This window comes from Sitophilus oryzae, unplaced genomic scaffold, assembly GCF_002938485.1.
Source record: "Sitophilus oryzae breed Bouriz unplaced genomic scaffold, Soryzae_2.0 scaffold_1057_pilon_pilon, whole genome shotgun sequence".
NCBI classification, from domain to species: Eukaryota; Metazoa; Arthropoda; class Insecta; order Coleoptera; family Curculionidae; genus Sitophilus; species Sitophilus oryzae.
In genome coordinates, this window is record NW_022145679.1 from 364,147 (window position 1) to 380,063 (window position 15,917).

Here is a 15,917-nt window from a genome sequence, read left to right on the forward strand (position 1 = left end):
TTTAAATATATAATTGATTTAATTAGGTTTAGGAGATTGAGAGCTGTAATTTTCCAATGTAAATTACCAATTTAATGCGTAACGAGCACGTAATTGAAATTTGAGTTATGTATTTAATTTATTTTTTCTATACAGGGTGTCTATAGAATAAACAATAAGTAAAAACATTTTGGTTATTTGAATTTTTTTGATATTTTATTTAAAAAAATTACACCCAGATGCAAAAAAACGCAACGTAATATTTTTTCCTAACCTAACTTTGACTCTTTTCGATTTATTTCCGGTTGTCTTGACCCACTTCGGTTTGCCTCGACCTACTTTCGATTCTAAAAAAGCGCCTAGTTTTCTACTCGTGAGGAGAGCGAGGGGGGATTTTTTTTGGCGTTTGTTCTTGCCTCGTTAATTTTGTTTTGTTTTGAGCTATTACCCCAGTGCAGTTATGACATTCACTATGTTGAAATTGCAAAAATTTTTAGAAAGCTGCGACTATTGAAAATAGTTAGCCTTAGTAACACTTATTAACATACTAAAAGTCCCCATTTGTCCGGTGTGTAATTTTGGTACTTTTTTACTTTTTGGGAAAACATGTAAATAACTCGAAAACGGCACGTTTTGGTGAAAAACTTCAAGAGGTAAAAATTGAAGAGAATTAAAAAATCTACTAGATTTATTAAAAACTATTTTAGTCTCGCAGCGAAGATTCATCTTATGAATTTTTAAATCCGGAAATATTCTAGAATCAAGCATTCGCGAAGCGAAAATCGTAGAGAGTGTAAAATAAAAAATGTCTATACCTATGTGGCGGATTCATCTATCCAAAAAAATCCTTATGGGTTTGTCGCCACTGCACTGCAAGAAAAATCTACAAAATAAAATAGTTATTTTTTGTAAACACTTCTGCGTTAAACCTAAACGGACGCTGCTTGTCAGAAGTTGTGTTTACAGTAACAAAAATTTGCCTAACAAAGAAAAAAATGCTTAACGTTTCGGAAAGTTTTCTCTTTCCGTCGTCGGAAGCAAAAAAATATAAAGAATCAAGAAAAAAACTATTTAAAATATTTAAATTGAACTATTCGAGAACACTTTACTTTTTAAAACAGATACGTCCATGATACTTCTACAAGAAATCGTTGACGTTCTGTTAAAATGACATTATATTAAGTTAATATAGGACCTGTTTACAAATGCAGTATTGGCTAAATAACGGAAAAGAGGCAAGAGAATGGGGATGGAGTAAAAAACGGATAACTTAGTTCCAAAAACAATGTCAAACGCATTGGCACCAGAATTTGTATTGAAAATGATTTACTGTAATTGCAAATCTGGATGTAATAAACTATGTACATGTTTAAAATCTAATATGCCATGTTCAAGCTTGTGTGGTAACTGCAATGGTATTTCTTGCGACAACAAACAAATATCGGTCGATGAAGAACAAATCGAATAAAATTGTAAACTTCATTTTTTTTTCTAGAGATGACAGTTTGAAACGTTATGTTACAAGTTGGTAACACGTTTTTATTAAAATGGTCATAATTTGAATTATTGTTATTCGATTTGTAGGAGTATGTTTATAATGTATTTATCATAATAAAAAAGTGTTAAGATCGTAGATGATATCTATGTCAAAAAGACATTCGCAAGTATACTTTATTACATTTTATTTTTTTCTTCCAACCTGTAGCCTAATTTTTCAAACTGTCACTGTATTTTTAAAAATAAGTTGTTTACAAAATGGTAACAAAAAGACCTTGGTTTAAGTGCAAATAGCCCCGACCGGGACAAGGTGGAGGTATTTAGTAAAGGATAGCTTTTACAATTTTTGTTAATTTTGAAATATTATTAAACCACCAATAGATATTTCTTGAAAATGTCACAAGGATTGTATTTTAGTTGAATTTATACTAAATATCCATGTTATTTGTTAATAAGCTTAAAAAATTAGTAATTTGCATTTCAATTAAAGCAGCAACAGCCGATACTTCAGAACTTAAAACCATCTCTACTAGAGTCAACGTCAATAAACAATAATAATATTTATACTAATATAAAAAAATAAATATAAATATACACATTTCTAAAATTTAATTTCCTTAATTTAGGTAATTTGGTTTAATACCCATATTATTCTAATAATATTTATATTATTTTCTATTTTGATATATTAAAATATGCTGAAAATATTTTTAACTACAATTTTTTTCGTACACTGAGATAAAACTGAGGTACTCTATTAGTAGGGGTATATAAATTGTACGTCAATGCGATCGTTTTTTTTTACAAACCGAAGCAACGATCATGTGGAATCCGCTTTGTATTTTTTATAAAAAGAAACGTGGTAATGGCTCTAACAATCGGAAAGCTCTTTTCCACAACTATCGTCAAATTACGCAAAAATATTTTCTTTTTGTCGATCACTATTTTTCTCGGTAGACTTACCGTAAAAACAGTTAAAGGTACTTAGATCTCGATGATGCATCGATGGCTTTCCTATTACCTGTTTATATACCCGAGGCATCGTTTTTCTTCGCAATTCTTTGAATATCTTTCTTGATTTTTTTTAATAAAAATTATAGATACATACATATACTAGCGTGTACCAGCGACTTCGTTCGCGTCGAATTAATCATATTTAATGTTGATGATAAAGCAAAGCAAGAATTTCCATTAACATACAAACTGAATAAAAGTTTCTCACATTTATGTCAGCTTGAGAAAAAAAAATATGGCGATATTATTATATAACTTGGCAATATTTAAGGGGTAGTTTCATCTGGTTGGAATTTGACTTTCGAAAAATCCGTTTGCCAAAAATAAGCTTTTTATGTCAAGCAGTTTAAGCAGAATCGTGGTTAAGAAATTACCCAACTTTTTGGAACACCCGTATGATTTTTTAAAAAATTTCAAAATATGTAAAAAAACGAAATAAATTATGCTTGTCCAAGCGTTTTCCCGAAAGACTAACCGTTTTTTAAATAACAAATATTGTAATATTTGAGGGGCGTTTTCACCCTCTTGGAATTTGAGATTCGAGAAACCCCTCCTTATCGAACCTCTACAACCCACAGTCAATCCGTTTGCTAAAAATCAGCTTTAAACGTCAAGCAGTAAGCAGAATCGTGATTACTCAATGGTCATATTTTATTAAACACCCTGTATAAATTTATAAAAAATCTTAAAATATGTAAAACAACAAAATAAAATATACGCGTTTAAGAGTTTTTTCGAAAAACTTACCGGTTTTTGAATAAAAAATATTTTAATATTTGAAGGAGAGTCATTCGAGTTTCGAAAAATCCCTTCTTATCGAACCTCTACACCCTAAAGTCAATCTATTTTCCAAAAATCAGCTTTTTACGTCAAGCGCTTTAAGCAGGATCGTGATTAATCAATGACCAGATTTTTCGAAACACCCTGTTTTTAAAAAATCTTAAAATATGTAAAAAAAACAAAATAAAATATACGTGTTTAAGCGTTTTTTCGGAAATTTGACCGTTTTTTAAATAAAAAATATTGTTTGAGGGGTGGTTTCACCCTCTTGGAACTGGAATTTCGAAAAATCCCTTCTTATCAAACCTCTACACCCTAGAATCAACCTGTATGCCAAAATTGAGCTTTTTACGTTGTGTGGTTTGAGCAGGATCGAGATTAATCAGTATGTCAGTCAGTTAAGGATTTTATATATTAGTATAGATATAAAGGTATTTTACCAAACAATAATTTTGTAAAAAAATACAGGGTGGCCCATCGAAAACGTTCCGCAAGGCATAACGGCCAGGGTATTTTTTTTTTCAGGAAATCGAAAAACACGTCAATTTTGTTTGTGAGGGGGGCAGCTTTTGCCCCAAAAATTATTGCAAAATCTTCAACCCTCTAAGCGGGGGTGTCATTCCCCAACTTTTTTCAAAGGGGAAGGGGGGTCAAGTGGTGCCGCAGCAAAAAGAGCTTTCTATTCTGTATATTTCCCCGCTTCGTTTTTGAAAATCGGTAGAGTCATTGAGAAAATATGAAGGATTGAAATTTGAAAAGTTTATTTAAACATTTATCAGAGTAAATGATAAGAATAAATTCCTTCGACCAATTTGCTGTTTTTTCTTATTATTTCTAGATGTTTACGCATTTTTTCACTTGCCACAAGGTTGAACGATCAGGTGCGGTAGTTGCTAAATAGCTGTTCTGTGACTGGTGCGTTCAAGTTCTTCTCAATATCGTTAAACTTTTTAACAATTATGGTGTACTTACTTGCAGAAAAAGTGGAAATAATCGAACTTTATTTTAAAAATAACGAATGTGGCAATCAGTTTGCGCAGATATTCAATGAACGCTATCCTGACAAACACCTTTACGGCAAAATTGTTCGCGAGTTAGTAGCAAAATTTCGCGAAACTGGTTCCGTTATGAATAAAAAGAGGCAGAGGGAAATACTGTAGTAAATAAAGTTATGGATGTATTCGTATTGGGCCAAGTTGCCATGGATAGTGCGCTGAGTAACTACAAGAAAATTAGCCAATGAGACCGGCGTGAATCGTACAAGTGTCCAAAGGATATTAAAAAAACACAAGTTCCACCCATACAGAATTTAGTTGGTACAAGAACTCAACGCAGACGATTTTGATCGTCGCGGGCTGGTATTTTTGGAAATTCTATTGTAGGTCAGTTTAACGCCACTTGACCCCCCTTCCCATTTGAAAAAAGTTGGGGGATGACCCCCCACTTAGAGGGTTGAAGATTTTGCAAGCATTTTTGGGGCAAAAGTTGTCCCCCTCACAAACAAAATTGACGTGTTTTTGGATTTAAAAAAAAATATATCCTGGCCGTTATGCCTTGCGGAACGTTTTCGATGGGCCACCCTGTATATAAATAGTTAGATTAAATATTTACAAACAATATAAGTTTTGCAAAATAAATCGCCCGTAGGAAAAAGTTATAAAACGCATGAAAAAATGAACTTTAATTCTCTGTATGTAGTTTCTATTGTAATAAGAAGACAGTAAACAAGAAATTGTGTTCTGATTGCCTGTTGATATCTCCAAATTAAGTTTATTTTCGAATTCAGAACCTCGAAATCAGTGGAATCTACTAATTTATAGTTTCAATTAGTCGTAGAAGTTTGTTCACCGAATTTTAATGTAAGCATTCAGAACGTCATAATTAGTGGTAGTAATTTTCAATTAGTGGAAAAAATTAACAAACTGTTGACTTTTACACTATTTATACTTGCGAGGAATGTCATTTTGACCTTTGTTTATCACCCGCTTTATCACCCGTCAAGAAAAATTTTGGTTAGAAATCAAAAGTTTATTGTTTTATAAGCTAAATATTAAGCTTTCTCTATGGATACAACAACAGACTACCGCAAGCTGTTGCTAGGATATTTTATTAATTTTAATTGTGTTTTTTAGACATTGTGAACATAATTGTGAATGATCGTAAACTAAGGGAGGAGGAAACTTTGGGAGGTTCTGAATGAAGTTTTACAGTATTTCTATACAATTTTATAATCGTTTAATGTTTTAGTTGCACATACCTATAAAAAAATCCACGCTTTTTTTAAATTTTCTCTAAACCGAAATTTAGAAATTTTTATGAAGAATGCGTTTTTCTCAAAATGTCAAACTTCCTGCATTTATCAATATAACTTATATACAAATAAAAAAAATATTGCACGGGAATAAATAAAACACAACATAAATAAAGCACAACATAAATAAAACAAAATAGGTTTATTGATAATAACACTTACTGAATTTTATACCTTAAAACTTGGTTAATTAACTTTAAACTGATTTTTATCTGTAAAGAAGAGTACATTTTGACATTATCTTTCTGCAGTACTAAACTCTATTATTTACCTATCGTGTGATGTAATTATTTTAAATCTACTCCAGTTTTTAGTACCATATACGAGATGGTATACAAACTTTATTGATGGTAACTTTATTGGTGTATAAAATTCTCTGTCTGGGCTGGGTTGGTACAGTTAATTTTCGCTCGATTTTAAAATGCACTATCTTACAAAACGCATGTTATTTGATATAATTTGACACAAATTATAACCTATAATTTGGCAAGACTTTGACAACCCTCAAAAATCTTAAGTCGATTCATACGCATCTGCGTCCTTGCATCGTTCATCGTTCCGTCACTCTAGAAATATGATCTGTTATTTTTGAAATAAACCAATAAAACTGGTTAAAAACAACAAGAGACGACGCATGACGGATTTATACTGGGTGCGTCTAGAAAGTGGCTCACCCCCTATAACTTTATTATTTTTTCTGATAAAAAAACGAGATTTGGTATGTTACCATATGACATAAATTAGGATTGATTGACCAATTCAATTGTTTTTGATCGCTTTCTGTTTCACCGGAAATGACTATAACTTTTGATTTTTTTGACTACACAACCCTCGGTATTTTTTTTCTTAATTCGATAGAAAATGACACTCTGAATAGAATGACATATCATATGTCATCTTTTGGTATTTTCGCTTTAAAAAAAATCGTATTTTAAATTTCAATCTAAAGTGCTATGGCTGTGCTAAAAACACTAATTTTTAATCAAGGATCCTTGGAAAAATAGTTTTGATGGTCTAATGTATTTCGTGCCTTATCCTGGCCGGTTAAAAGATGCCCAAATTGTATTTTTAATCGTATTTCAATTTTTTCAAATAGAACGAGGGTGGCTCATTAGCATATTTGGAAAAAGCAATTTTTTACGAATAATTTGATACCACACACTCGGTATTTCTAGTCAAGTTGTCGTTATGAACCGCATATTACAATTTCAAATAAACTATATGCGAAAATGTCAAAAGTTCACATATGAAATGTCATTCTATTCAGAGTGTCATCTAAGAAATAAAGTAGAAATATACCGAGGGTGCCATTTAAAAATTAAAAGTTGTAGTCATTTCCGGTGAAACAGGAAGTAAGCAAAAACAATCGGATACGTCAATCAGTCTTATTTTATGTCATATACCAACATAACAAATTTCGTTTTTTTAACTGGAAAACTAAAAAAATGATATGGGTGAGCCCCCTTTTGAGACGCACCCGGTATATCCCCAAACCCATCTAATATTATCTTAAAAATTATTAAAAATTTCTTTTAGTAAAATAAATAGGTTGGTATCGACGTCATATTTTTTTCTGTCATCGTCTGTCGGAATCCTACCTGAGAAAAAAAAAACGAATATAATCTCATTATATCCTTCGACTTGCACGTTCCACTATCAATTTCATTGTTTGTATAATGAGTCTCGCACGCAGCCCGATCAATTACCTTCCTAACTAGGTTCCTATTCAGCGCAAAAATCGCTCCTCGAGAGATCGATGCTCAATCTGATGAAATCGATCGGGACGACCGACGAACGAAACTTCGACCATTGTTGCGGCCGTTTAAAAAGAAAAGTGCTTACGAAAACATAATTCGGATTAATTTCTTTTCGGAATCAATCGTCTAAAGAGGTCTACAATAAAAGAACGGGTTCGGGCGTTGATGCTCTCAAAAGCTATTTATCTCCGGCTCTTTGTATTGACATAAGTACTTTTTGTATCGACAAGAATAAAAGAAAGACCAGTTAAATTAACGGTTAAGGTTTTGATATGCGAACGGCGAGAATAATAATTAGCCTACAGCCTCGATGATTTTTTTATGATGCTTATCAGAAAAAAAAAGAGTGTGTGTACTATGTGCGCATATTTGAAGTGAACAACTATTAAATTGAAGGACATATTTTTTTACGAATGCTGTTTATAAACTTTAATAAAATTAGAGTTAATATAAAACTATTGGGCTAAAATTGTTGGCCCAGTTGTTGCCATTAAACCAAAATAGTACCACATCTATATCCCTGATTACTACTATTCAACAATTTGATTTGTATGGTCTGTAGTCTGTTTTTGTTTAAATCTTTTGTTTATTATTCATTATTTATAGTGATTTACAGTAATTTTATTAAATTATTCGAATATTCTCATTGATTATAGAATCGAATATGACAGTGTTCTCCAATAAAAATACGAGTTACTAACTCTAAATTCTAATTATAAGTTGGGAAATAAGCTAGATGCTTTATCTAGACCGTTATTCAGGAACTACAAACCTATCCATGAAAATATTCATAAAAATTCCACACCTGTAATTTTTAACCAAACAAAACGTGTTTTTTTTACAAATCACCATGGCAACGGATAAATTTTAGTGAATTTTTTTCCCTTGTGGGCACCCAACAGCGAATTATACTGGACATTTTTTGACGTTTATAATGACAGAACATCTTTTTGAGAGTCTGGTTTTTATTTGTTTACACAATGACTAAAGAATATAAGGACATGTAACGTCCCTATGCGGGCTGCAGCCGAATTTGTGACCTTTCTTTTGGTTGCAAACAATGGGTCATCATTTCGGTCACCAGCGACAATTTTAGCGATTTTTAATAGTTTGTGTGTAGTAAACTTTGTATAAACTTTACTACAATGGTGATTAGTTGTTCAGCTTTCAAGTGTAAAAGCAGCAGCGATAAGAAAGAGCCAGGAGTTACGTTTCATAGGTAAATAAACAGTCCACTCCAACTTTTTAGCATTTTCTTATTGAATTCGATAATTATTCTTCAATTTCTATTAACATCTATACACTGTGTCAATTTTAAAACTTCCCACCCTTAATATCTTTCTTGCAGTTAAAATTATGAAAAATCGGGAAGACACGTCAATATTATTTGTGAGGGGGACAGTTTAAATTAATATTTTTAGCCTTTTTCTTTCAACCCCCTAGGAGAGGTAGATGTCACCCTTACTTAAATGGGAATGGGGGTCAAGTGGCACATCGTTTTAAAGGGCTTTTAATTGTCTTTTCAGTGATATCCCACTTTGTTGCTTTTGGTCCAGAAGTTTCCTAATAATCGTGTTCCAAAGTTGCAGAAAGAATTAAGTATATGCCTGCATTGAAATTTTGGTTTTCAGGCTAGTGTCTACACAAAAAATATTGCAATGGATCTCCTTGTAGTACAAATGATTAGAATATTAGGTGGTAACATGGACGTAACCGTTACATTTTTCTAGGGGGGGTCGAAATACTAATAAACAGAAAACATCATAACCATTAACCGCATTAAGGTTTCTTTTCTCAAATGATTTATTATTTTTCTCAAACCCTCATATTTTTCGAGAAGGACATACAAAATATCTCCAAAAAGTTAATGTTTAGGCTGGTGTTTTTGGAAATGCTTGAATAAATTGGTCCTTTATTTAATGAAAGAAACTTCACAGGTGATCTGCATCTTAATATGTTTCAAGAGACTAGTGATCCTTTTATCACCCAAGAGCTATAAACTCAAATTGGTGCAGAGGGTAATCCAGTTTTACAGGAGGATTTCTTAACATTCCAAAAGGACGGTGCTCCACCTCATTTTCTACCGGTCCGACAGTGGTTAAACGAGAGATTTCCGGGTACATGGATTGGCTGAAGTGGACCAATTGAATGGCCTCCAAAGATCACCGGATTTAATATCCTTAGACTTCTTTCTTTGGGAACATCTTAAATCCAATGTTTACAGAACACAACTTACTGATATTGATGATCTTAAGAGGCGAATTACAGCAGAATGCCAGTCAATTCCCGGTGAAGTTTACCGAAATGTTAGGAGGGAGTTTGAAAACAGACTCTATTATTGTTTACGGGAAAATGGACAACATGTTGAACAACTTATAAGATAGGGCGTAAGTGGTGTAACCTAATATTCTAATCATTTGTATTACAAGGAGATCCATTGCAATCACTTTTGTGTAAACACTAGCCTGAAAACCAAAATCTCAATGAAGACATATTTAATTGTCTCTGCAAGTTTGAAACACGATTATTCGGAAACCTCTGGAAAAAAAGCAACAAAGTAGGATACCACTAAAAAGAGAATTTACGCCCTTTAAAACGATGTGCCACTTGACCCCAATCCCATTTAAGATTGTAAGGGTGACATCTACCCCTCCTAGGGGGTTGAAAGAAAAAGACTAAAAATATTCATTTAAAGTGTCCCTCTCACAAATAATATTGACGTGTCTTTCCGATTTTTCATAATTTTAACTGCAAGAAAGATATTAAGGGTGGGAAGTTTTAAAATTGACACAGTGTATGTACTTGATATGTGCTATACGTCGATACTAGTTTTGTACCTTTTGTTAACATTTCAATACGTTTTTTTCGTCATTAATTAGGATGATACACCATAAGCGTAGTCAAAACAATTATCAAAAAATATAAATATTGCTTCAAACAGCTAGGTTAAGAAAAATATGTGTCACGGCACTGTTTGGTGACATCGGCACAATTTGCTCTCAGGTGTTATTTGTCCTTGGATTCTTTAGTCATTGTGTTTATATGACAATTTTGATACATTTCAATTACAAAGCTGAGATGTTTTCAATATTCTCGGACACCTCCTTTCTTCTTAATGGCGAAAATGTAGGACTTGGAATGGACTGAATTAAATGTCTATGTCTAATGAATTATATAAAATATTTAGACACTATTTTATTCACCTTTTTTCCATTTAGAACTTTGAATTTTGAGTAGATGCAAATATTCGTGAACAATTCGAAACAAATTTGCTTTCTTCAAGTAGGAGTCACAATCCTCTATTAATGGGGGTAAATAAGTCATCGCACGATGATTGATCATTACATCAGACAATTTCACGCATATTTTGGTTCATTTTCAAAAATCGGTTCATTTTCAAAAATTTTGTTGGTTTTTCAAGCTGCACAATATTCTTTATTACAACAAAATGCGAGTTTTTCTGGTTTTTTGAACTGTCAAAATACGATGATCACAGCCTTTTATGATTGACGCTTGCTGACGCTGCGCGCTGGTTATGAATTCCATACCAATAAAGCGTTTATGAAAAGTTAATAAAAATGCAAAAAAGCAATTTTCTACCACTTGTAGTTACTCAACACTTATGTAAAATTATTAAAGAATATATTGTGTTGCGTCTTGAGATTGTATTTTCAAACACAATTTGGTGTGGAATTTTCTTACCTGGTATTCGGTAAGGTCACGAAGTCAAATTAAATCCGGAAATTTTTTCGAGATCATGAATATTTTAAAAATCTAAAAACAACAAATAATAAAAAGGTCGTCGTAAGTTACGACGACCTCTACCGTCGACGATATCTGCAAAATAAAACAGCACAAAGCAACACACAGCAGCATCTAATGAATTTTGGAATTAGGAAGATTAGACATGATATTAAGGGACAGGTTGTGTTTTCTTTTTCTGGAAGGGCGCCCACTTTGAATTCTCTGTCCCCCCATTTTAGCATTTTGTATCTTTCTTCTACTGCGTGCTGTAGGCTAGACTTTTATTAATTTTGTTTTTCGTTTGATACACTGCTTGCTAGCTAGGAATGAATCCAACTGAGTACCTGTGTTAATTGCTCTTAGGCTTCCAACAAACTTTTTTATTAACTCTGTATTACAACTCTCATGTTTTGCTAAATCTGCAATACGGCTAAACTCCCTTTTCAGACTTTCCACTACATTTTTATGTTCTTCGCTACCTAAAACAAAAAATATTAAGCAAGTAACAATATTATAACTTTTAGATTATCTTACAAGGTTTACTTCCAATATTTTCAACATCAGTTATAGAATCCGATTGGGTTTGATTACTTGCGTTTAAAGTGGTATTGCATTCCCCAAATGCAACCGAATCGTCGTTTTTGATCATGTTTTTAAAAAATGAACATTTTTTTTTACCAGTGGCTAGATAAACAATTATTTGTCGGTCATTTTCCGTTAACTGGGGACTCGATAAAATATTGATGCTAAACGAATTTTCTACAGCACATAAATGTTTGCAAAAGGCCCCTCCTGTTCCACTAGCGCAATTGCATTAGGCGGAATTTGTTAGAACAGTATAATGCATATTTTTGTCTTCAGCTGAAGAAACTAAAAAAGTTTCATTATCTATTTTCTTAACTGTTAGATTTCTAATTTTATCTTTAAATTTTAAGTAGTTTAAATTAATTTTCGTTTTTCTGTTGCTAGCAAATGATATCAGACGTCTTTTATGGTAACATTCCAGAATATTGGTTATAAAATCTAATACCACATCCTTAAAAAAAAAGTTAATAAAAATGCAAAAAAGCAATTTTCTACTACTTGTAGTTACTCAAAACTTATGTAAAATTATTAACGAATATATTGTGTTGCGTCTTGAGATTGTATTTTCAAACACAATTTGGTGTGGAATTTTCTTACCTGGTATTCGGTAAGGTCACGAAGTCAAATTAAATCCGGAAATTTTTTCGAGATCATGAATATTTTAAAAATCTAAAAATAACAAATAATAAAAAGGTCGTCGTAAGTTACGACGACCTCTTTATTATTTGTTATTTATTTAGGTTCTTTCTTGTTAAGCCGGGTTGTCACTGCGCGAAACTAGCCTCGCTTCGTGTATACTTCGTACTCACCCCGAAACTCGTTTCGCGAATATGTTTCGAAGTGAGCTAGCGTCAGTCGGTTTTCGTTCGCGCATCAAAAGAGCTTCGTGTTCCATGTTGCTCAGAGTGTGTTTCACGCCAGAAATGGACCAAGAATCATTGTTTCGCGCAAACTGGCGGCTCACCACTTGTTTCCGCTTGGAGCACGAAACGTATGTTCGTTGTCCAAAACACACTCGCGAAACATTTTTTCGTGAAACAGTTTCGCGCAGTGACAACCCGGCTTTAGGTCTGATGTTGCTCGGGACCAGTTCAAAGGAATGCGTAGCTAGATAAAAGACTAGCCTCTACTGGTCTCACCTTGGGGCACCGGGGGACTTCTCATCTTCCTTACTTCTACAAGCGGGGATCTGTAGTCTGTAGAAGTGGACCGACTAACCCTTGCCTAGTAGAACCGTCAACGATGGAGACCTATGAGGACGAGTTCGTCTCCCGTGCATGCCAGGTGTTCATATCACTATACCTTTTCCTTAATATTGTTATTCAAAGATATAAGTCGAAAAATATGCAGCTAGGAATGTCGTACGCCGTCGCCATTCATACAAACTCTCTCTGAGGACAATCGTCGACCGATAAATCATTCTGGTGCGTTATGCAAGTGCTATTTCAGGTCCGCACTTGAAATTTATCGGTCCAAATGGCACAAAAGTCCCTCTCGCATACTTAACCGGCGTACGCTTTCTGCGTAAACCAACAAATTGCGCACATAAATTATTTGCAATACCGATTGCCAACTATGTGCCCGCTCTGGCTGAATACGCCGACACGTGTATCAGAATCGCATTCAAAAGACGAATATATGTAAGAGCTGCAAGCGATCGGCGATATTAATGTTCGCAAACCGTTCCTTTTTGTAAGTTACTCTCTTAGAAATATCACTGCTAAACCAAATCAAATATTAAGAAATGAAGTTTATATATTTGATACGAATTAAACTTTTAGATAGGTAATCTAGGGCGCGATTTTTAAATACATTGTTGCCAACCATGGATATATTCGGCACCGGGCTGACTAACTGGAATTTAAATTTCCCGTTGGAGATGCAGGTGGTAGCTCTGCTGTAAAAAATGTTGCCACATTTATTTATTTATTTCCTGACATCGTCATTCGTTTTGACACTTTAGTTTTGTATTACTTGTTTTTGGTTTAAATAAATAGTGTTGTGATACTTTAAGCTTGAAAATATTTACTAGCAGACCTTGCAGTCGAACATTGTTCTTTTTAGAACCTCTTTTAGAGCGAAGTGTACAAGGTAACTCATCGCAACTTATTAGAATATTTTGAACGGAAAAGCGGTAGTAATGGCCTTTTATGTCTCTTAAGTGCTGTTAAGAAGGTGAGTTTTGTTGGTGTAAATGATAACTAAACGTTCTCTAAACCAGTGTGAGTACATATTATCAAAGCAAACCCAACAAGCAAAATTTATTGCTGGAACATTGCCAAAACTTCGCAAAGCAAGGTGTAACATTGCTTTTTTCATTGTACGGAGGTTTATGCAAGGTGGCAGGGTAGCTTAATCTTCCGTCAAATTACATTGCAGTGCAAGGTTGAAAAACACAATATTATTGAAACGTTGCTAATGTAACGTTCAGGAAAGTACTAATTTGAGATGTATTAGTAATATTGTTAATTTTACGTCAATACAATATTGGTTAAATTATTTTGTAACTATGTTTCAAAACTTATTATCCATTAAACTTTCTATTTTGTTATAACTTATTAACTGACTTACTGCTAAAATAATATAGCAAAAAATAGATAATGTTTGCAATAAAAAAAACAGTTCATTAGCAACACTAGCAATTTTATGCAATTTTATGTTAACAATAATACATCAGTAATAGGTTATAATCAACAGAAACATTAATGGGTATTAAATTGTAGACTTTCAGATAGGTATAATATACCTACTTTTACTAATATTGTATTGACGAAAAACATAAACAATATTGATAAAAATATGCATCTCTATATCCACTGACTTAGAAAAATTAAAAATGCTCGGTAAATATATCCCCACCAAGGAAGTCGAATTTGTCAAACAAATTGAAAAATAAACAAATAAAAACTAGAAATTTATCACTTACTTGTTTCAAAATTACTGTTAAGTACTGAGTACTGAGAACTTACTGATCTTTTCGGCTGCTCATTAAATAAGGAATTACTCAACTCTGACCTCTTGAATCGAATTTCTAAAAAAAATCTCAAAAGTTGAAGGTCTGAAATAATACAAAATATATATAGGTACAGTATAAACATTATTATATATTTCTAATTCAAAAATACAAAAGGAAAGTATAACATTAAATATATGTACAAGGAAAAGCAAACTTATATTTTAACTGATTTTTTGGATCTTTCATATTTTGTCTTCGCATGTTGAATTGTCTTATTCATGGTTTCAAATTCCTCTTCGGTAAAGTTTTCCAATCTATATCCAATCGTTTCTAAAGTAGCAAAAATAAAAAACAATCAGTTGTAATAAATATAGCATGAGAAACTTACCTCTTGTGATGTTCCTTATTTTAAGTCCTTATTTTAAAAATCTCAAATGATTAACCAATCCAACATTGACAATAATGAATACTGAATATTGTTCGTGATTTTATCATTAGATTAAGAATATATAGGTTTACCCTGGTTTTATCCATGTTTTATCTACTTCAGTTTTCAGTTGGTTAAAAGCTAAACTAAAATATAAAATTCCTTTAAAAACAAACAACACAATTTGTTATACTTATTCATAGCTAAGGGTTATTAATACACACATAATAATAAAATTATACTTACACTTATCGTCTCATCATCATTCTTTGTCTATTGTTGGCTATGTAGACCCAATTTATCCTTGCTAATTTCCTAATATTATGGTCCCATCTCAGGTTCAGTCTACTTCTACCTCTCTTAATTCCTTGTGGGTACCATGCGGTAATTTTTGTGGTCCATAATCTGTTGTTCGTCCTTATTGCCAGGTATCCTGCTCATTGCCATTTGAGGGATATGATTCTGTGGATGACATCTATTACCTGGGTCTTTTGTCGTATTCACTCTTTTCTTTTATGGACTTTCTTGGTTATTCCAAGGTTATTCCCAGCACATTTTGTTCCATTGAAGATTAAGATATTCTCCATCTATTTTTAATCCTTTGTTGGTCCAGTCTAGTTGACAGAAGATTTCTTCTAGTGTTGCTGTAAATAGCTTTGGGGATATCGCGTCTCCTTATCGTACTCCTGTGCCAGTTGGAAACTCTGGGGTTGTTTTATATATCATTTCTCTGGCTTTAGTTTTGGTTTGTTTACGTACTAACTCTGGGGTTGTTTTATATATCAGTACTCTTGGTTTGTTTACTTACATTTATATTCATCAAAATCTCATTCAAAAAGCATACAACGTGATACAAAACACGTCAAA

General features: G+C 32.8%; 1 long non-coding RNA gene across 1 annotated transcript; it reads right to left on the reverse strand.

Annotated features, from left to right (window-relative positions):
* Positions 1-14,928: 14,928 nt before the first annotated feature.
* LOC115875410 lies at positions 14,929-15,388 on the reverse strand. Its single transcript, XR_004049005.1, has 3 exons — positions 15,297-15,388; positions 15,012-15,196; positions 14,929-14,953 (listed from the first exon to the last, which is right to left on the reverse strand). It is a non-coding gene; the product is annotated as an uncharacterized LOC115875410 (long non-coding RNA).
* Positions 15,389-15,917: the final 529 nt, after the last annotated feature.